This window comes from Schistocerca piceifrons, chromosome 11, assembly GCF_021461385.2.
Source record: "Schistocerca piceifrons isolate TAMUIC-IGC-003096 chromosome 11, iqSchPice1.1, whole genome shotgun sequence".
In the NCBI taxonomy this organism is placed as follows: domain Eukaryota; kingdom Metazoa; phylum Arthropoda; class Insecta; order Orthoptera; family Acrididae; genus Schistocerca; species Schistocerca piceifrons.
Window position 1 is genome coordinate 135,047,876 of NC_060148.1, and position 21,587 is coordinate 135,069,462.

The 21,587-nt window shown below is 45.8% G+C and overlaps 1 protein-coding gene across 1 annotated transcript in view; it reads left to right on the forward strand.

Annotated features, from left to right (window-relative positions):
- The window catches only part of LOC124720125 (TD and POZ domain-containing protein 1-like), a 67,547-nt gene that overhangs the window by 45,464 nt on the left and 496 nt on the right, over window positions 1–21,587 (forward strand). The window lies entirely within an intron of this gene.

Consider the following 21,587-nt stretch of genomic DNA (forward strand, 5'->3'; position numbering starts at 1 on the left):
CACTATGTAATTAGTTTAAACCATTAAGTTTTCCTGTTTTTGTTTTTGCCCTAATTAAGTGATGTTGCTATTCACTGACTATATCATGTGTCCTATGGTCTGAACACCCGCTGTCAACGGCGGGCGAGATCATGTGACATGAACTGTGACTGGCTTACAGCAGCGCATCGCAATGTCCATTTCAATGCTTCGGAAAGTAACATACGATGTTTGGTGACATTCGGATTTGTACTTTCGTAATACTAAAATATGTAGCGTATATGTTGCTGCACATCAAAGAACTTTCCAAAACGTGTTTGCTTTCCCTGAGTTTCCTTTTCTAAAGTGCCAGGAAATTCTAAGCCGCTGTATGAAACCATAACCATTGAAATGACATAATTTTACAGTTCCTAGGGAAAGTATACTGCCACTTAACATGGAAAAAATGTATTTTCGCCCAGGGGAGAGTGTATTTTTAATTGGGAGATCCGAGAAAAATCAGAAATTTTTTTCCTTGTCCATGTATATACCCTGTATTAATGAAATTGCGTGGGTATGAAGTATCGTCTCAGTTGTGTGACAGGATTCGTGATTTCCTCTGAGACGTCACAGTTCGTAGTGATATACGGCAAAACATCGACTAAAACTGAAGTGATATCAGGCGTTCCACCAGGTAGTGTCAAAGGCCCTCTGCTGTTCCTGATTTAAATAAATGATCTAAGAGATACTCTGAGCAGCCCTCTTAGATTGTTTGCAGATGACACTGTAATTTACCATCTACTAAAATCATCGGATGATCAATTCCAATTAAAAAATGATCTAGAGAGATTTCTGTGTGGTGTGACAAGTGGCAATTGGCACTAAGCAAAGAAAAGTGCAGGGTCATCCACGTGGGTACTAAAAGAAATCAGATACATTTTGGGTATACGATGAATCGCACAAATCTGAGGGCTGTCAATTCGACTAAATACCTAGGAATTACAATTATGAGCAACTTAAATAGGAATGACCACACAGATATTGTGGCGAAGGTGAAACAGACTGCTCTTTGTTGGCAGAGCACTTAGAAAATGCCACAACGGCATTTTATTAAATTTCAATACATTGGAAACTACATTTTAAAAATATGAAGAGTCGTAAACAAGTTCCATCGTTCCACAATCGAAGTCTGTTAATTTCCGTCGTGCCGCTATCAAGACGTCGGAAACCCTTTGCCAGGAGTCACCTCAGAACAGGTGACAGCGGCGCCAACACGCTGCCATTTTATACCTTGCGTACATGATACTGCTGCCATCTGTATGTGTAGATATCGGTATCTCATGACCTGTCAGCTCAGCCTGTCTCTGCCTGGAAGCATCCGGGTGGTTCTACAATGCAAAAGACCTGCTGTCAGTTAGAAATTAGAAACTACTCGAAATTGTACGTAGATGGAGTAGATTTTAAATAAGCTAAACATTTATTCAAAATAACTGATGCCTTGTCATCCACAAACTAAATACTTTCCTTAGTGAAGTGTGGTCTCACATTTTAATGAATAATGTGGTCAAATTGCATGCCATTGACTGCTAGACACATTTGGAATGGCTGTTTGAGAGAGGGAGATGTACTGGACAAGCTACATTGGATGATATGTCATTGTGTGGTCTGGCGCATATCACCTGACATACTTGGGGTTCATGTCAGACTGCATCTTTCAGTGCTCCCCATAGAAAGAAATCGAGTTGAGTCAGATCAGGGTACCTGGCTGGCCTTTGTACTGCAGCATTCCGTCCCATCCAACAGCCGGGAAACTTTCCATTCATTGGTCGATTTACAGCAGGCGAAGAGTCTGGGCAGCGGCATTGTTCGATCCACATACACTGTCGCTTGTCCACGGAACTACCTCTAGAAGAACAGGCTGATTGTTACTAAAAATATGTACATACGTATTTCCATTTAATCACCCCGTGGAAGAAGTAAGGTCCCACAATGTAATTAGTGTTGAAATTATATCAGGAGCAGGCAACAAACAGAAATTCTTAAATTTTCGTGCATACAAATCATGCGGGGAATAACGCGTAATTTGGCAGAGGAAGTACATACCTACAAGTAAAAAAATTTTAAAAACACTCAATATAAGATGACAGACACCTACAAGTGCTACATGCACACTGAAAACATCATCAATAGTGTCGAATTTTATACTTAGTGTCCAGGATAATAGTATTAATTATGCAGCACATGCTAATATCAATATCAGTATGCTCCGTAGAGAATGTGAAACAAAGCAGAAAAAATAGAATCCCAGGATGAGATGCAAGACTTGGAAAGGTAAGAAGTGGGGAAATGTTTGGGATGCAAACACAACAGGTTATGTTACAATGAGAAAAGTGAGAAACTTACTGTTAGAGGAGGAAGCAATGGACTTACAGCACACACAATAACAAACTAGGACAATGAAAAACAAAGAATAAAGTTTTGGGGGATGAATTGATAGCTTCCAGAGGTAGAAAAAGATCAAATAGGTAAAAAAACAGGGCCAAATAGAAATCCTTGGTTAACGCAGGAGATACTGAGTTCAACTGTTAAAAGAAGAAACTATAAAAGTTCAGCAAATAAAGCAGGAAAAAGGAAATACGAATGTTTAAAAAAGTATTGACAAGAAGTGCAAAATGGCTAAGGAGGACTGTCTAGAAGGTTTGTGTGTGTGTGTGTGTGTGTGTGTGTGTGTGTGTTAGTGTGTGTGTGTGTGTGTGTGTGTGTGTGTGTGTGTGTGTTTTAGTGTGTGTGTGTGTTAGTGTGTGTGTGTGTGTGTGTGTGTGTGTGTTAGTATAAGTAGTGTGGAAGTCTGGGGACCGATGACCTCAAGAACTTGGTAGTAGACGTGAAGTGTTGCGGACAAATCGGATACGTGACGATACCGAACGATGGACCCACGAGATACCTTTCAGTGTGTCACCTACAAGCAGTTACCGTAGCTAGCACGGTGGTTATAGGGAGGCCTGAACATCCGTCGTTTTCCATTCAGTTCTTGCTCTGAGGGGGATAGCTTGTTGATGTACAGAGTGACTGACAGTTTTGGGAGAGCGAGGTATGGCAAAGCTATCCCATCTGGTATGGCACAAATCTCCCATCTAGTGTGCAAGATGTATGAAGGAGGCGAAATACCCTCACATTTCAAGAATAATATGAGATTTCAGTTCCAAAGAAAACAGTTGCTGACAGGTGTGAGCACTAATGAAATTCACTAATCATTGGGTTGCAAATTATTAACATGAGATCCTTGCAGAATAATGGAAAAAACTCGAAGAATCTGATGTCGGGGAATATCAGTATGGATTTTGTAGATGTCTAGGAATATATGAGGCAATACTGACCCTACGATTTCTGTTATAAGATACACTACTGGTCATTAAAATTGTTACACCAAGAAGAAATGCAGATAATAAACGGGTATTCATTGGACAAATATATTATACTAGAACTGACATGTGATTACATTTTCACTCAATTTGGGTGCATAGATCCAGAGAAATCAGTAGCCAGGACAACCACCTCTGGCCGTAATAACGGCCTTGATACGCCTGGACATTGAGTCAGAGTTTGGATGGCGTGTAAAGATACAGCTGCCCGTACAGCTTCAACACGATACCACAGTTCATCAAGAGTAGTGACTGGTGTATTGTGAAGAGCCAGTTGCTCGGCCACCATTGACCAGACGTTTTTAATTGGTGAGAGATCTGGAGAATGTTCTGGCCAGGGCAGCAGTCGAACATTTTCTATATCCAGAAAGGCCTGTACAAGACCTGCAACATGCGGCCATGCATTATCCTGCTGAAATGTAGGGCTTCGCGTGGATTGAATGAAGGGTAGAGCCACGGGTCTGAAATGTAACGTCCACTGTTGAAAGTGCCGTCAATGCGAACAAGAGGTGACAGACGTGTAACCAGTGGCACCCCGTACCATCACACCGGGTGATACACGAGTATGGCGATAACGAATACATGCTTGCAATGTACGTTCACTGCGATGTCGCAAAACACTGATGCGACGATCATGATACTGTAAACAGAACCTGGATTCATCCGAAAAAATGTTTTGCCATTCGAGCACCCAGGTTCATCGTTGAGTACACCATCGCAGGTGGTCCTGTCTGTGACACAGCGCCGGCCGGTGTGGCCGTGCAGTTCTAGGCGCTACAGTCTGGAGCCGAGCGACTGCTACGGTCGCAGGTTCGAATGCTGCCTCGGGCATGGATGTGTGTGATGTCCTTAGGTTAGTTAGGTATACTTAGTTGTAAGTTCTAGGCGACTGATGACCTCAGAAGTTAAGTCGCATAGTGCTCAGAGCCATTTTGTTATGCAGCTTCAAGGGTAACAGCAGCCATGTCTCGGAGCTGATAGTCCGTGCTGCTGGAAACGACGTCGAACTGTTCGTGCAGATGGTCGTTGTCTTGCAAACGTCCCCATCTGTTGGCGCAGGGATCGAGACGTGGCTGCACGATCTGTTACAGCCATGCGGATAGGATGCGTGTCACCTCGACTGCTAGTGATACGAAGCCGTCGGGATCCAATACGGCGTTCCGTATCACCCTCCTGAACCCACCGATTCCATACTCTGCTAACAGTCATTGGATCTCGACCAACGCGAGCAGCAATGTCGCGATACGATAAACTGCAATCGCGATAGCCTAAAATCCGACCTTTATCAAAGTCTGAAACGTGATGGTACGCATTTCTCCTCCTTATACGGGGCATCTCAACGTTTCACCAGGCAATGCCAGTCAACTGCTGTTTGTGTATGAGAAATCGGTTGGAAACTTTCCTCATGTCAGCACGTTGTAGTTGTCTCCACCGGCGCCAACCTTGTGTGAATGCTCTGAAAATCTAATCATTTACATGTCACAGCATCTTCTTCCTGTCGGTTAAATTTCGCGTCTGTAGCACTTCATCTTCGTGGTTTAGCAATTTTAATGGCCAGTAGTGTATTATTCAGACAACATACTGCATCACTAGAAATACGTCTTCTCGCAACGTGAACTAAAGACAGTCTCTCTAATTTAGATTTTTTCACAGTTTTCGGAAAATATTGAAGTTGCTTTTTTCAATTTGTACTGAGGCGTAATTTTACTTTCGCTCTGTCAAGGAGTGTTGTTGCTTTTTGAACTTTCATCAGGTCCAGTGTTCAATTTTGACTATGTGAGGCAAGTATATGAGAGACCCATTGCCCTGGGGGGAGGGGCGGTTTGAATGGAATAAGATGATTTCAAATGCGAAGAAACAGGACACCAGTTGCGTTACACAATTTTTATCGAAACTAGTGTGCTCTTTCTTCACATCGACATTCTTCAAAATCAGGCGTTGAAAATGAACAAAAATCTAAATGACAAGACTGGTCGCTGCAATGAACTGAGGGAACTGCTGACGTAATTGGCGCCCAGCGCTACCAACAGAAACGGCAAACGTTTAGATTCACGACCCAGTTCTGGCGCTACAGCTGCAGGGTTGCTGGCGTTTGCAGAAATGAAAAAATAGCAAAGTCGACGTGAAGTGTTGCGGACAAATCGGATACGTGACGATACCGAACGATGGACCCATGAGATACCTTTCAGTGTGTCACCTACAAGCAGTTACCGTAGCTAGCACGGTGGTTATAGGGAGGCGTGAACATCCGTCGTTTTCCTTTCAGTTCTTGCTCTGAGGGGGATAGCTTGTTGATGTACAGAGTATCCAATAATAAGTCAATACTCCAACGTACAGCTCTAAAACCGGCAGTGTACTTACAACGTGCAGCCCATATTCTTATAGGCAGGCACGTTGATGATTTTGCGCTGATATATCCATACTTTCCTCGATACATGGGGAGTAGATAACGGTATTTTACTAAATATCGATACATCGGATACTGTAAATTTTAAAAATATCAAGTCATAAACAAGTTCCATCATTCCGCAATCGAAGTCTGTTAAAACCCGTCGTGCGGCCATCAAGACATCAGAAACCCTTTGCCAGGAGTCACCTCAGAACAGGTGACAGCGGAGCCAACACGCTGCCCTTTTATACCTTGCGTACGCGATACTGCTGCCATCTGTATGCGTAGATATCGCTATCCCATGACCTGTCACCTCAGCCTGTCTCTGCCTGGAAGCACCCGGATGGTTCTACAGTGCAAAAGACCTGCTGTCAGTTAGAAATTAGAAACTACTCGAAATTGTACGTAGATGGAGTAGATTTTAAATAAGCTAAACATTTATTCAAAATAACTGATGCCTTGTCATCCACAAACTAAATACTTTCCTTAGTGAAGTGTGTTCTCACATTTTAATGTACAATATGGTCAAATTGCACACCATCGACTGCTAGACACGTTTGGAATGGCTGTTTGAGAGAGAGAGAGAGAGAGAGAGAGAGAGATGTACTGGACAAGCTACATTGGATGATACGTCGTTGTGTGGTCTGGCGCGCATCATCTTGACACACCTGGGGTTCATGTCAGACTGCATCTTTCAGTGCTCCCCGTAGAAAGAAATCCATTTGAGTCAGGTCAGGGTACCTGGCTGGCCTTGGTACTGCAGCAATCCGTCCCACACAACGGCCGGGAAACTTTCTATTCATTGGTCGCTTTGGACCAGGGGAGGGTCTGGACAGCAGCCGTGTTCGATCCACATACATTGTCGCTTGTCCACGGAACTACGAGAACAGGCTGAATGTTAGTACGAATATGTGCATATGTATTTCCGTTTAATCACCCCGTGGATGAAGTGAGGTCCCACAGTGTAATTTCGTATCGTGCCAATTGATGCATTCATAATAAGAGCCTGGTACTTATGATGATTTTCAGTATCGTCTGCCTGCACTGCAGTGCAGAAAGACAATATTTTAAGCCACGTTCGGAATCACGTCCTCAAGAGTTCCCTGTGGAGTGTCAGATGGTAAGGGTGGCATTAATGTAAATGCGAGGTGGGAGTGACTCTGGTCTGCCGACCCCTCATTCCTTGGCTGCACGTCTGGTGCCACTGTGCCAACTGATAGGCGTCGCAGCCAGAGCAGCTTCCTCCAGTGCCCTGTCGGCTGCAGCCTTCTCCCTCGTCCTCTGTGAGACGTCGAAGCTGCCTATTCGCACTACTGACCTAATAAAGCATGCAAGGGTCCGGCGCGATGAACAACGGGAAGGACAGACATTCCAGTTTCGACAGAATTTGACATTCGCCATATAAAAGTAGTAGTCTAACTTCGCCTCATTAGTGTACACGTCTGCACGCAACGTAAATTGTACCAGAAATGACCTGCATATAGACGACACAGTTGCTTGGTAGTTCGGCAGTCCAGACAAGTAAACAGTGGAGGGGTCTGGTACAGTGGCGTAGCCTAGCCTGGCCGTGTTTTGTTTACAGCGGAGTACCGTGTGTCTGAAATCTCGTGAGCGAGCGAGCTAGAGAGTGCCCACCCTTCCTACCCAGTTACGTCACGAGCTGCTTCTACGCGATATTCCAGAACAGGGGGGGGGGTCACGGGGGGGCACTCAAGCGAAAACGCTTGCTATTGGGTGGAGCGCCGTGACGTCACGACGAGGACCCTGGCGCGGCGCAGCCGTGTGCTTAGACGGCAAGTGCGCCGCACCACAGACTCGGTGCCATGTTACTCGTTCACTTTACTTTTGCTTTCGTTCGATACGCATCTGTACAAGTCAAAACAAGGGGCACGACAGGTTTTGTACACATTAAGAGCAAATATATGATAATTAAGTTGAAAAATAACTCTCGTTTGATGAAGAAGTAGATATGAATGTAGTCTGTTTCTACTGCCGTTTATCAGACAACGATGCAATCCATAACTGCTTCGTCTTTGCGGCACATTTCTTCATCCCCCCAGGGGGTCCACAACTCTTTCGTGGATACGTGCGTGGCGAGCACGGGGCCCCGAGCCATTGCAGCCTTCTTTCTCTCCAGGGCTGCATTTCCTTTCCCTTCCCCTCCTTTCCCCTCCTTTCCCCTCCTTTCCCCTCCTTTCCCCTCCATACCCCTTTCCCCTCGCCCTCTCCTCTCCCTCTATTGGTGTCCTTGCTTATGTTGGCCCGCGCTATCCTCCTGGTTCTGTTGGTTTTACACTCCGGCTTTGTTGCGTAATCATCTCCTCCTTTTTGGCATTCCTTGGTCCCCCTCTGGGGTTTGACCTCCATTCCAAAATTTCTCTTCCGTAGTGTGAGCCATTTGGGGAAGAGCACCTTACCTAGTGTCTCCGACGTGCGCCCTCCTAGTACATTCCACCTTTTCTTTTACGTCGTTGTCTGATGCTAGGGTGCATAGCCAGCATGGTAGCCAGCCCGTGTGGTGGGGTCGCTATGTACCCTTTTGGTTGAGCCCCCTGAACACACAGGGATCACACTTCTGATACCTGAGCTGTGACCTCCTCATGCATGCCTTGGAGTGGTTGCTCGTCATCCTGGAGCATCGGAACTCCCGGCAATGGCCGCCGTGCCAGACGGCCCTTGCTGTGGCTGGGTGGCGCCCGTGAGGAGAGCCCCTGATCGGAGTGGGTGGTATCGGGGCGGACGCTATGCAGATGAAACGCATATGGGTCCAAAACTCTGGCCGCTCTTCTGCGGCCGTCTCTCTGCGTGGTACTGATTCCTCAAGTGCTGCTTCTCTTGCTCCTTTGGCCTTCCCTTCCGTGGCTACCCCCTGGGAGGAGGGTCAGGCCCGTCGTCTAGGGGCAAAACCTTTCCCCCATTATCTAGTTTGCACTAGGACTGATGGAGATACTTTCACCAGTGTCAAATCTTTGTTCTTTGTGGAACACATTGAAGACAAGTTCGGCGAAGTGGACTCCCTGAGCAAGATGCGGTCGGGTTCGTTGCTGATAAAAACTGCTTCGGCTGCCCAATCTGCGGCCCTTCGTGCCTGTACCCATCTTGGCACAATTCCCGTGTCCATTACCCCTCACCAGTCTCTAAATATGGTACAAGGTGTGATTTTTCACAGAGACCTCATCCTTCAAACTGATGAGGAACTTCGGGACAATCTCGGACGGCGGGGTGTTCACTTTGTTCAGCGTGTTCAGAGGGGTCCTAAGGATAATTGTATTGATACTGGTGCCTTTATCCTGGCCTTTGAAGGGGATACCCTTCCTGAGAAAGTTAAGATTATGGTCTATCGCTGTGATGTGAAGCCGTACATCCCACCTCCTATGCGGTGTTTTAAGTGCTTGCGTTTTGGCCACATGTCTTCTCGCTGTTCCCAGGACCCTCTCTGTGGTGACTGTGGACGTCCACTCCATGAGGGGAGTCCCTGTGTTCCCCCTCCTGTATGTGTAAATTGTCATGGTAGTCATTCTCCACGTTCAGCAGATTGCCCAGTCTATAAGAAAGAAAAAAAGATACAGGAGTATAAGTCCCTTGATCGTTTAAGCTACACAGAGGCCCGTAAGAAATATGCACGATTGCACCCTGTGTCCATGACATCTAGTTACGCCTTGGTTACATCTTCATCCCTTCCTCCCCCTTCCTTACCCCCATCCCGGACCCCTCTCCTTCCCCCCTCCCCTGCGGCTCCCACACCCTCTCCTCTGGGCACTGCTCCCCCTCCCCAGCCGGAGAAGTGTCCCACTCCTTCGGCGTCTGCTGGTCAAGGGTGCCTCTCCCGGGATGCCCCTTCCCGGCACCTTCCAGGTCAGAGGTCTGCTGCAGCGCGGCGACCGCGAGAGCCGCGGTCTATCGGCCCCCAGGTCGCCCGGTCTCTTTCTGTTCCTGATCTTGCTGCAGCTGGCTCCATTATGCCACACAGCCCTCCTCGATCTCAGCCTGAAAAGAAGAAGAAACATAAGTCCCGGGACAAAGAGCCTCTGGTATCACCGGAGGTCCCTTCCCCGACTTCGCAACCGGATTCTGACCTGTCTTTTATGGACGTCGCCCCCTCCTTGTCGGTGACGGGTGGGGACCCGGCGGTATGACTGGATTTAGCGTGTTCAGCCCTCATTTAAACCATCGTTCTGTGGTTCTCCAATGGAATTGTAATGGCTATTATCGTCACCTTCCGGAATTGAAATCCCTTCTTTCGTCCTACTCAGCAGCTTGTGTGGTTCTCCAGGAATCTCATTTTACTGATGCTCACTCACCGACCCTCCGTGGGTTCCGTGTTTTCTGTCGAAATCGGGTCGGACCCTTGCGGGCTTCTGGTGGCGTTTGTACGTTGGTCCGTACAGACATTGCTAGCACGTGGATTCCTCTCCAAACTACATTGGAAGCGGTTGCTGTTAGGGTCCACTTAGACTCTGCAGTCACAGTATGCAATCTTTATCTCCCTCCTGACAGGCCTTTTACACCTGCTGCCTTAACCACCCTTCTTCAGCAACTTCCTCCTCCCTTCCTCCTCCTTGGGGATTTTAATGCTCATCATCCTTTGTGGGGCAGTGCCTTTCCATCTAGACGAGGTCTTCTTATCGACCAATTTATTGCAGACCACGACCTGTGCCTTCTTAATGATGGCTCCCCTACTCATTTCAGTGCTGGTCATGGTACCTTTTCTGCCATTGATCTTTCTCTTTCTTCTCCCTCTCTCCTCCCTTCATTACACTGGTCGCCACACGACGACCTTTGTGATAGTGACCATTTCCCGTTGATTATCACGCTCCCTTCCCGCTCCCCGATGGATAGGTTACCTCGTTGGTCTTTCCACCGCGCCGATTGGCCTCTATACACTGCACAGGTCGAGTTTTCTCCCTCTTTGTCGGGTTGTATTGATGACGTCGTACGTGACGTGTCTGACGCGATTGTTCGCGCTGCTACCCTTGCTGTCCCGCGCTCATCTGGCCAATTTCGTCGTCGGCCAGTCCCGTGGTGGAGTACGGCCATTGCCATTGCCATCCGTGATCGCCGTCGAGCTTTGCAACACTTCAAGAGGCACCCATCTGTAGCCAGCCTTTCTACCTTTAAGCGCCTTCGCGCTAAAGCCCGTTATTTAATCAAACAGAGCAAGCGGATATGTTGGGAACGATTCGTTTCTTCCCTTGGTTCCACTGTCCCTCTGTCGCGGGTATGGGCTACACTTCGCTCTCTCCAAGGTTGCCATCGGCAGTCCACCCTCCCAGGCCTTCACCTCCCAGATGGCATTTGTACGGACCCATTAGTTCTCGCAGAACATCTTGCGACCCATTTTGCCGTGGCATCGGCGTCTGCCTCCTATCCAGCTGCTTTCCTTCATCAAAAACAGCAGGCTAAAGCTGTCGCCTTATGTTTCACCACTTGTGCGTCAGAATCTTACAACGAACCTTTCACTGAATGGGAATTTCTTTCTGCTCTATCTTCTTCTCATGATACGGCCCCTGGCCCCGATTCCATTCATAACCAGCTGCTTCAACATCTCAGTGCTCCACAACGGCACCATCTTCTTCGGGTGTTTAACCGTATCTGGCTCCAGGGTGACTTCCCTTCTCAGTGGAGGGATAGCATTGTGTTTCCTGTCCTTAAGCCTGGTCAGAACCCCCTATCTGTTGACAGCTATCGGCCAATTAGTTTGACCAATGTTGGCTGTAAGTTACTTGAACGGCTGGTAGCCCGTCGGCTCACTTGGGTCCTCGAATCTCGGGATCTATTGTCCCCATACCAGTGTGGCTTTAGAGAGGGACGATCTCCAATCGATCATTTACTTCGCTTGGAATCCGCAGTTCGGCAGGCTTTTTCCCAGCGCCGCCATTTGGTTGCAGTGTTTTTTGACCTTCGCAAGGCCTATGACACGGCCTGGCGCCATCACATCTTACTAACCCTTCATCAGTGGGGTCTTCGGGGCCCACTCCCGATTTTTATCCGCCAGTTCCTGATCCATCGGTCATTCAGAGTTAGAGTTGGTACTGCTTTTAGTTCTCCACGGACCCAGGAGACGGGCATCCCACAGGGTTCTGTCTTGAGTGTCCTTCTTTTCCTCATTGCTATCGATGGACTTGTGGCCTCTGTCGGTCCCTTGGTCGCTCCTGCCCTGTATGTGGATGATTTCTGCATTTGGGTTAGTTCCTCCTCGATGGCATCTGCAGAACGGCAGCTCCAGGTGGCTATACGGCGTGCCTCTGCATGGACCCACTCACACGGGTTTCAATTCTCTCCTTTAAAATCGCGGGTGGTCCACTTCTGTCGCCGTACTACGGTCCACCCTGATCCAGAGCTCTATCTTGCTGCACAACAATTGCCTGTGGTTCCACAGTTTCGTTTCCTGGGTCTTCTTTTCGACAACAAGCTCACTTGGCTGCCCCATGTCAGACTCCTGAAGGTAGGATGTTTCCGTAAACTCAATGTCCTTCGCTTCCTTGCCCACTCCTCTTGGGGTGCGGACCGTTCCCTCCTCCTCCGTCTTTATCGTGCTCTAGTTCTGTCACGTTTGGACTATGGTTGTCAAGTATATGGTTCAGCTGCTCCTTCCACGCTGCACGTGCTGGATCCAGTCCACCATCGTGGTATCCGTTTGGCCACCGGTGCCTTCCCTACTAGCCCTGTTGATAGTCTCCTGGTTGAAGCTGGGATCCCCCCCCTTTCTGTTCGGCGGTCCCAGCTTCTGGTGTCTTATGCCCTTACTATCCGTTCTTCTCCCGCTCATCCTTCCTATTCTATCCTATTCCCAGACCATGGACGTCGCCCGCCTGACTCCCGCCCTCGGGCGGGTTTACCGGTTGGGCTGCGCCTTGCGTCTCTTAACCGTGATTTTCGGCTTCCTTCTTTGTCCTGTCTTCCTCGCTCCCTCCCCTCCACCCCTCCTTGGTTAGTTCCTCGGCCTCGAATTCGGATGGATCTCCGCCGCGGTCCGAAAGATTCCATCTCCCCTGTGGTGTTCCGTTCCTTTTTCCGCCAAATTTTATCGGAGTTTCAGGATGCTGTTGTTTTTTACACTGATGGCTCTAAATCTGCTGATCATGTTGGGTATGCCTTCACGTCCTTTGTTGGAACGGAAAATCATCTGCTGCCACCCTCATGTGGGGTGTTTACTGCGGAATTGATGGCCATTTCCCGGGCCCTTACCTTTATTAAACAATCCCAACACAACCGCGTTTTGTTATGTACGGACTCGATGAGTGGCCTTCTTGCTATTGACCGGTGTTTTTCGCGCCATCCCTTGGTCTCTGCCATCCATGACCACCTCGCTGATCTTCACCGTGCTGCTTGTTCCATTGACTTCCTATGGGTCCCGGGCCATGTGGGTATCCCGGGTAATGAGCTCGCTGATCGTTTGGCTGGGGGAGCAGTTACTTACCCCCCGTTTTCTGTAACCCCTCCTGCAGTGGATTTACGGCTTCACATCAAATCCCTCTTTGCACAGTCATGGGCCAGTTCTTGGGAGGCTACTCCGCTGTCTAATAAACTTCGTGCCATTAAGGTGCATCCAGGCCCATGGGGTTCTTCCTTTCGCCTCTCCCGCAAGGACTCGACCACACTGTGTCGTCTCCGCATTGGCCATACCAGGCTGACCCATGGTTTCCTTTTGCGTGATGAGCCACCCCCGCTATGTGGTTGTGGAGCCTTCCAGTCAGTGGCCCACATTTTGGTTGAATGCCCCCTTCTTTTGGCTCTGCGTGCTAAGTACAGACTCCCCCACACTTTACCTTTGATGTTGGTTGACGATTCCCGGATGGTCTCTCTGGTTCTAGGTTTCCTCCGGGAGAGTGGTTTTTATTCTCAGTTTTAAAGTTTTTAATCTCCCTCTGGTGTTGGGGCAGGGCGGTGAGTGTTTGGGTGTCTCCCACTGTAGGCGGTGTTCAGAGATTCCCGATTCACCTGCCTGCCTGGAATCCTCTTTTCTTTCCCTTTTACTCTGTTTTTACCCCTTCTTTTTAAGGCTTGGTTAGTTTTTCTATTCCCATACGTACTTTCTGCATTATAGCGGTTGTCCCTTTTAAGTCACCGGTGGTCTTGCCTATGCTGCTTCAGCATAGTGTTGGGTTCGTTCTCTTGCCAACTTCCCTCGTTTGTTTTTACTAATGACAACGTGACTGCCCTTTTACGTTTCCCCTTTTTCCGTTTTATTGTTCTGCCTTTTCTGAGATGTCCCGTTAGCAGAATGGAGTCTATTTGAAACGAGGGACTGATGACCTTGCTGTTTGGTCCCTTTCACCTCAAACAACCAACCAACCAACCAACCAACATTTCTTCATTGCTTCCAACTTTGCTTCTTGATTGAGATGCCTAATCCTAACAAATATTCTCGTTTTTACGTAAGGAGTAATAAGTGCTTCATGAACTTCAGGGAACTTTTGTTTTGTAATAGACCACAGAGACTTCACGACATTTTTTTGTTTACACAGTCCATTTCCGTGAAAAGCAGCAAATTCTTCTTCAAACTGCAACACACTTGTTTTTCCATGCTGGCGTTGGAGTGTAAAGACAACCACGAGATGTAATTGATATCCAGTCTGCAGCATGATCTCCTTCACTTTTCGCTGCTGGAAAGCCTAGTGATTTATCAATGTTGTGGCACTTAGATGCAATATAGCCTTCAATGTATTTTACCGCATCTGGAAGAACATTTGAGGTTACAGAGTCGTCCCCCATTGTTACTACATGTCACTAAATTTTCTTCCACATTCACAGTTTCTGGGATTTCTCATAGTGGCGCTTCAACAACATTTACACAGAGCTCACTGGTAATGAAACTTAGGGATGCAGGATCCGGGTCGACGTCACACTGGGAAGACTCTGTGTTTAATTCTTTAGTAACTGGCGTGTTCCCAGAGAGAGAGAGAGAGAGAGAGAGAGAGAGAGAGAGATATCACTTGCATTACCTGTCAGTATAAGGAGACTTACCCTGTTCCTTACTTAAATAGCTGTAGGATTGTTAAAAAATATACCTAATTCTCGTGTTCTAGAGAAAAAGTTTTCCAAGCAATCTTGATTCAGTCTACAAGTTAATATATAGCTAACTTACACACTTTTCATACTTTCGAAAAGACCAAAGAGAGAGATTTCATTGAAGTTATAAAACCTTTTTGGAAAGGCAACATTCTTTCTTTGTCACCAACGCGCATTGCTGGACAGATATCTAAGAATCTGTTCAAAGTATTTTCTCAAATTGAGAGATTGATTCCAAACCCACTACGCAGGGATGAGCATTCATATTTTGGAACTCTAGAGTTCAAGACATCAAAGACGTCGTTAACGAGTTCAATAAAATTACTTTCAACGTCTTTATGGAGAATATACTTCAAAGCCTGAGCTGTTTGTCGTGAAAATAGTCGCGCTGCCGTCTGTACATTCTGCCTTGCTTGTCGAGTTACGTTTAAGAGCGCTTCAGTAATGTGGTGTGTTATCGTTAAGTCACTCTTCTGATGCTTTAAAAGTTCCTGTAGAGCTGCCCGAGATATTTTGGACCCATCAGGTAGCGTAATGCCTGTATCCAAGAAACGGTTCCGTAATAACTTTAACTGATGTGGTACATCGAAGAAAACCTATACACTCGTGGTGTCGTCTGCTTGATTTACGAAATAAGTTCTGTGTATCGACATAGTTCCTTCCAAACTTTTATATTTTTTCCGCCCATGTCACACGTCACAGCAACAACACCGATTCCTGATTCCTCAACTGCCTTAATGATGCTCTGAAGCAAATTACTGGTCATCACAGTGTCAAAATCACAGTAAACTGGTTGTTTCCACTGCTTACACAAGCCACGTATCATGCAAACTTGTACATTGGAATGTGGTCCGACTACTACGTCTTCAGACGAATCGTAACATATGCGGCCGTCAACATTGATTCCGTGAAATGTCAGAACAGCTAGTCTCTCTCGAGTAGTAAAAGTGTGTGACTTGGCTTTCAATAAACACAGGATATCTTCAAGAATACCAAGTCTGCATTTAAATTCCTTTGTCCATTTCTGAAGGGTTGCCCTGCACGGCAAACGAATTTTTCGCTTTCGCAAATAAGTGTATGCTTTAGGTGACAGAGCTCTTAAAATTAATGCATGGGCAATGTCCTCTGAATTCCACTTTACCCTTTTATTTTCGTTTAATATGCATCTTATCTGCGCCGGTGTAAAACAATTTGACAATACACTTTTTACACTTTTGTGCAATTTGACTTTTTCTTTCACGTCAGATGACTTTTCTGCCCGCTTCAACGAAAGAACACGTCGGAGATCTTTTGTTTTACTTCGTAAGGCTGCATCACATTTTTTAGTGCCGCTTCTTTCTGTGCATTCAGTTTTTTTAAAAGTTCAATCTCGGCCCTTAGTTCCTTAATTTCAAAATCATTATTCACTACTTCAGTGGGTTCATGAACGCAGTCTGTACATGTGGTTCCGTCGACTATCTTTTATTTCGGTGACACAGTTTCTAAAGGCGTCAAAGCTCGCTTTTGCAAACATGTTGCTCCACAGCGTTGTGCACGACTTCCGGATCTCTAAGGAATGAATTTAATTTTAGTTTTATTATTCCTAAAATTATTTACCGAGTATGCCTACTACTCGTAAAATTTTTTCCTAAGTACTACTCAACTGCATTAATTTCTCACTAAAAATCAGATCAATTGACAAAAGCGATGAAATATCAGTAGCATAAGCGGCTACAATAGCTTAGTTTGATAAAATATAAAAATAAAAATGTAATAGAAAATACAAGTATATGAACGCTTAACCTCCAAGATGGGAGTCAGAAACCATACCACTACGCTACGAAGTCATCTGATCAGCGTCAGCTATCCTTACAGAAGTAAATCTAAACAAATTACGGGAAATACGCTGATTATTTATTGCCTGTACAACCTAACGAGTCATTCACTCCCGTAAAGCGATATAGTAATGCGTCAAAAAGCGTTGCATTTATGTGAATTCGTTTTTATTATGGTAATTTTTCAGTTTCAATTATTGTAAGTGTTATGTATGTGAAGACGTTTTACCCTTTCGTTTGCATCACCGCTTTCCACAATTTCTTGTCCACGCCAGTTCGGAATGTTTATGCAGAGGATTGCTGCTGGTAATAACGTCTCTCTTGAAGGTAACCCTAGAAGCTCATTTCTCAAATCCCGTTCATAATCTTGTGGCCGATAGTGAGCTGACCACACACGTGCAGTTTTCACATTCACTTTGTCCTTGCGTTTGCATCGAACTCTCCACTCACGTCGCTAGTGCTCATCCTTGGGAAAAACGTGATACGTAACGTCCGTCGTCGTCCGAGCACTATTGATGCAATGTTGCCACGGCGCAGTTACAGCGAGCCTTGCTCGTGGCTGTCTCGAAACTGAATGCTCGGCGCTGCAGCCTCCTCTCCGTGACGTCAAGGCGCGCGAGGGCGTCTGCGAGTTTTTTACCCGCTTGGGGCCGGAATGGCCTGCCTGCTTTTCCTATGCGCCTCGGTTCCGAAATGCCGTGCCGGCGTTTCCGCGGCGCGCGCCTTAAATCGGTGGCGACGCACTGTGCAGACCCATCCGGGCAGCGTTCATTTTTGGGTAAATGAGTTGGCACCACTGCGAGACAGCAGACGATAGCCACCTCCCGAAGCACAACATTGTGGAGTAAATTACATCAACACAGTAACAGAAATCAAAAGCCAGGATTGCTACATCTATTACAAATATATGTCAGAACCGAATGCCTGTTCATCTGAATGCATCTTCGTCTACAATTTCCTCCAAAATGGATGGATATGTTCCGAAGCGATTATAAACGAAATGTGGTGTAGTTATACTGGAAAATTGAAGACTTGCTCTTCCATTGTGTTTGCTCTAAGAGGTCAAAGTTCCCCTTGATTGGGTGGATTGAAACGCAACCATTCTTGTGATACGGGAAACTTGTCATTTCACGCGTTTTATTACTCAGATTCCTACTTCCTTTTTGTCATTGTGTGTACAACGTTATGCGTATCGGTTATTTAGTGTGTTGTCAGGTGTTATAAAGGTTACTGGTATTTTAAGAGTATCAGCGATTATTTGTTTACTGTAAAAACGGATTAGCGCATTTGTATTAAAATTTGCTATGAGAACGGATTAAAATGCATCGTGGTTTTTGAAATATTATATACTGCTTTTGGTGAGTATACTAAGAGTGAAATACGTGTTTACGACTGGTATAAACCTTTCGAAGAAGATGAGAATGACGAGAAGGTCATAATAGAATACGAGCTGAGAGTTAAATCAAACGATGCGTAAACCAACACTCGATCGTCTCGGTGACAGATGGCCAAGACCACTGAAATGTGAATGTTACGTTTCTGACAGTAATCTTCGGTTTTAACAGTACAGTGCACCACGACTCCATGTCCCAAGATGAAACAGCCAGCATGCAGTACTTCTCACCAGCTCAACCCCGATGGTATGAAGCAACGCGGAAAGAAGTCCGGTTTTATGGCGGAACAGTTCACCGTTTCTGCACTGCGATAACGCACCTGCTCACAGTTCGTTGCGTGCTTGTGCATGTTTGGCTAGAAACAATACTATAGTGATGGCCTCGACCACACGTTCGCTCCATGTGTGACATTTTGTTCTCAAAAATAAAGACAAACCTTAAAGAGCTGTCTTTTACATAAGAGATGAGATTCAAACTGCACCTCTGAGAGAACTAAATGCTACTGTAAGGATTGTTCCAGAATAGTTTTAAGCATTGGAAGAAGCACTGGAATAAATGTATAATATGTAATGGGAAATATCTTGGTGAAGACGACATTGATGTAGACCAATAAATAAACCAAGTATTGGATTCAACATTCACCGCTGTTGCTTGCACTATCATATCGTCCATTTTGGTGCCAACGTCACGACCCTGTCATCGTCTTCTAAGAGGAATGTCGTTGGTTCACCACCCAAGTTTCGTCGACATAAAAGAGTTCTGTTAATTTCCTGACTTGTATCAAGTATTTGCATCGACAGTCAGTAATGACTTCTCTCTAGAGACCTTTTCTTTACTTAGAGGTCTGTTGCAAGTAAATCGCATTTCATGCAGTGTCTTACACTAAACAGCTTTCTTCGAAGGAAAATAATTTTTTCTGTTTTTACGGCAACAACTAATTTGTGTAATGTCAGCCATACAAAAGTCCCTATGGTTGATCAAATTACCTATTTTGAGAAGCTGCTTGCAATGATGGATTTATTCCCCAAATTTCTTAGTGCACTTTCTGGGCGATTCTGGCAAACCGTGTGGTTTATTTTCGGGTGCCTTTCTGATGCGTCCAATAGCGGCAAGGCTGTCTTTTGTGTAAACTACAATCCTTTTATTGTGATAGGCAACATTAGCACCCAGTTCTTTCTCTTCCGACTGTTTAATACAATCCGTGATTGCAATAGAGGTGACTGAGCAATTTTTACCCCAAAGATCGCAATTCTTTGCATTGTGCAGATTTTCCTGTGATGTGGTGCGCTAATCGGTCACCTCTGAATAACATATTCGTACATGTCCACAGAACAGGATATAGAAACATGTGGAATAGGTTCCTATGTATGTGAGTGGACCTCAGCTCTTACGTGACAGAACCCAGTATGTTGTCCTCAGTGGCGAGCGTTCGCCAGAGGCAGGAGTTCTCCAGAAAAAGGTGGTGGGGCCGCTGTTACTGTCTGTATACATAAATGGTCTGGTGGACAGGTATCTGCAGCTGTTTGCTGATTGTCCCCTAGTGTGCAGTAAGATGTCGTCGTTGAGTGAGCGTAGGTCACAAGGCGAGTTGGACAAAATTTCTAGTTGGTGTGACGAATGGCAGCCATCTGTAAATGTAGAGAATCGTAAGTTGATGCAGGTGAGTAGGAAAAACAGACACGTAATGTTGAAGTACAGCAGTAGAGGTGTTCCGCTAGACACAGAGGCGTCGCTTAAATGTCTGAGCGAAAGTTCGCAAAGCGATATGAAATGAAATGGAACAAGCGTGAGAGGAATGTGGTAGGGAAGGCGGGAGGTCGACTTTAGTTTGTTGGGAGAATTTTAGGAAAGTGTGGTTGACCTGTAGATGAGGCTACACGTAGGCCGCTGGTGCGACCTATTCTCGAGTACTGCTCGAGTGTTTGGTATTGGCAACAGGTAGAATTAACGGAAGACAGCTAAAGGACTGACAGCTGGGCTGCTAGATTTGCTGCCGGTAGTTTCGAGTGGCGCAGAGGTATTGTGCAGAAGCTTCAGGAACTCAAATCGGAATCACTGGAGGGGAGGCGACGTTCTTTTCGACGAACTCTGTTGAGAAAATTTAGAGAACTGTTTTTTGAGGCTGATGGCAGAACAGTTCTAGTTCTGGCAAATGTACACTTGACACAATGGACGCGAACATAGGGTGAGAGGCATTGTCGCTCGTACAGAGGCACACAGGCAGTCGTTTCTTCCTCGCTCTGTTTGGGAGCGGAACGGAAAAAGCAGATGACTGCAGTCAGTCGAGAACTTTTTATATGTACCAGTTATTACTTTTGTTTCATACGGTTGCTGCTCCACCTACATTGATTATTTTGTACTAAATGCACCAGTTTTATTACCTCTGTAGTTTCTAGTTAGTATTTCAATTGTCTTTGGAGCTTCTTACTGGCCCTCTCGCTTGGGATTAGCCTTTAACTTGCATCAGCTGTGGGGAGAGGTTCTCGCGACATTGGTTCAAGTTCAGCAATGCCAGATCTGTACAAGTATTTTGATATTTGTAAGTGAACATGCGATAATGAATCAACACTGTCTGTTTCTATTTCTTACAGACACCTGATTTCTTTCTGGCATGATCTAATTTATGCATAGCATTAGATACAGGAAATATAGTACTTTTTTGAGACTTGTCTAAAGTTACGGTTTAAGTGTTCCTACTACTACTGAAACAAAAATTTTATTCAAGAGCAACATAGTTGGTATACGTTTTCAGTTCCGAAGACCTTTTTAACTATACTGCCTCACGCGGTGTGTAACTTAGTTTCTGTGCAGAATTTTCAAAAATTGCAAAAAGTTACACAAAGTTAACATTACTGAGTATAGTAGTTGTGCAGGATACCCTCTGCCACAGACCATATGGTGGCTTGCAAAGTGTGTAAGTAGATGGAAATGAATGTTCCAGTGGATGTATCTCTTGTTGCATGCATGATTATATGAGCACATGTGACGATTATTATGCAGCGGGTAGTGTGTGTGTGTGTGTGTGTGTGTGTGTGTGTGTGTGTGCGTGTGTGTGTGTGTGTGTGTGTGTGTGTGTGTTTGTGTGTGTGTCAGGGAAAGTCGACCTGGTGCCCTTGTTGTATTTCAAATATGTCGACCAACTTATTGTGTACGAAGCAGTGACTTTTATATTTTTTGTCGGTATGCCAGAAAATTTCCATGTTACTGGTCTGAATCACTTAGCTGTCTGGTGAGGAAGTATTATTTCAGTACTTACAGATGTGTATGGTTTCTAGTGTTTTCTTCCTAAGTGACAGAAGGAATTGGTACCCAGAGAAGGTAGTTTTAGGGGTGTGTTTGAATGTAGATGAAGGATTGGGTAGCAACTGCATGCCGAGGTGAAAGGAGGCGGATCTGTGGAGTGAATTGAGGAAATGTGCCAAATGAATTTGTTAGGAGATGGAGTGCACCTATTTTTAATGGCAGATGGCTGAAGTTTTTGATTATGGGCTAGTGCTGTGGATCTGTCTGTAATACGCTGGTTAACCTGTATCGCAGAAGCGAGATTTCTAGATTTGTGGAAGTGTATTCAGAATTGTTGGCAGTTTTGCGGCCGTGA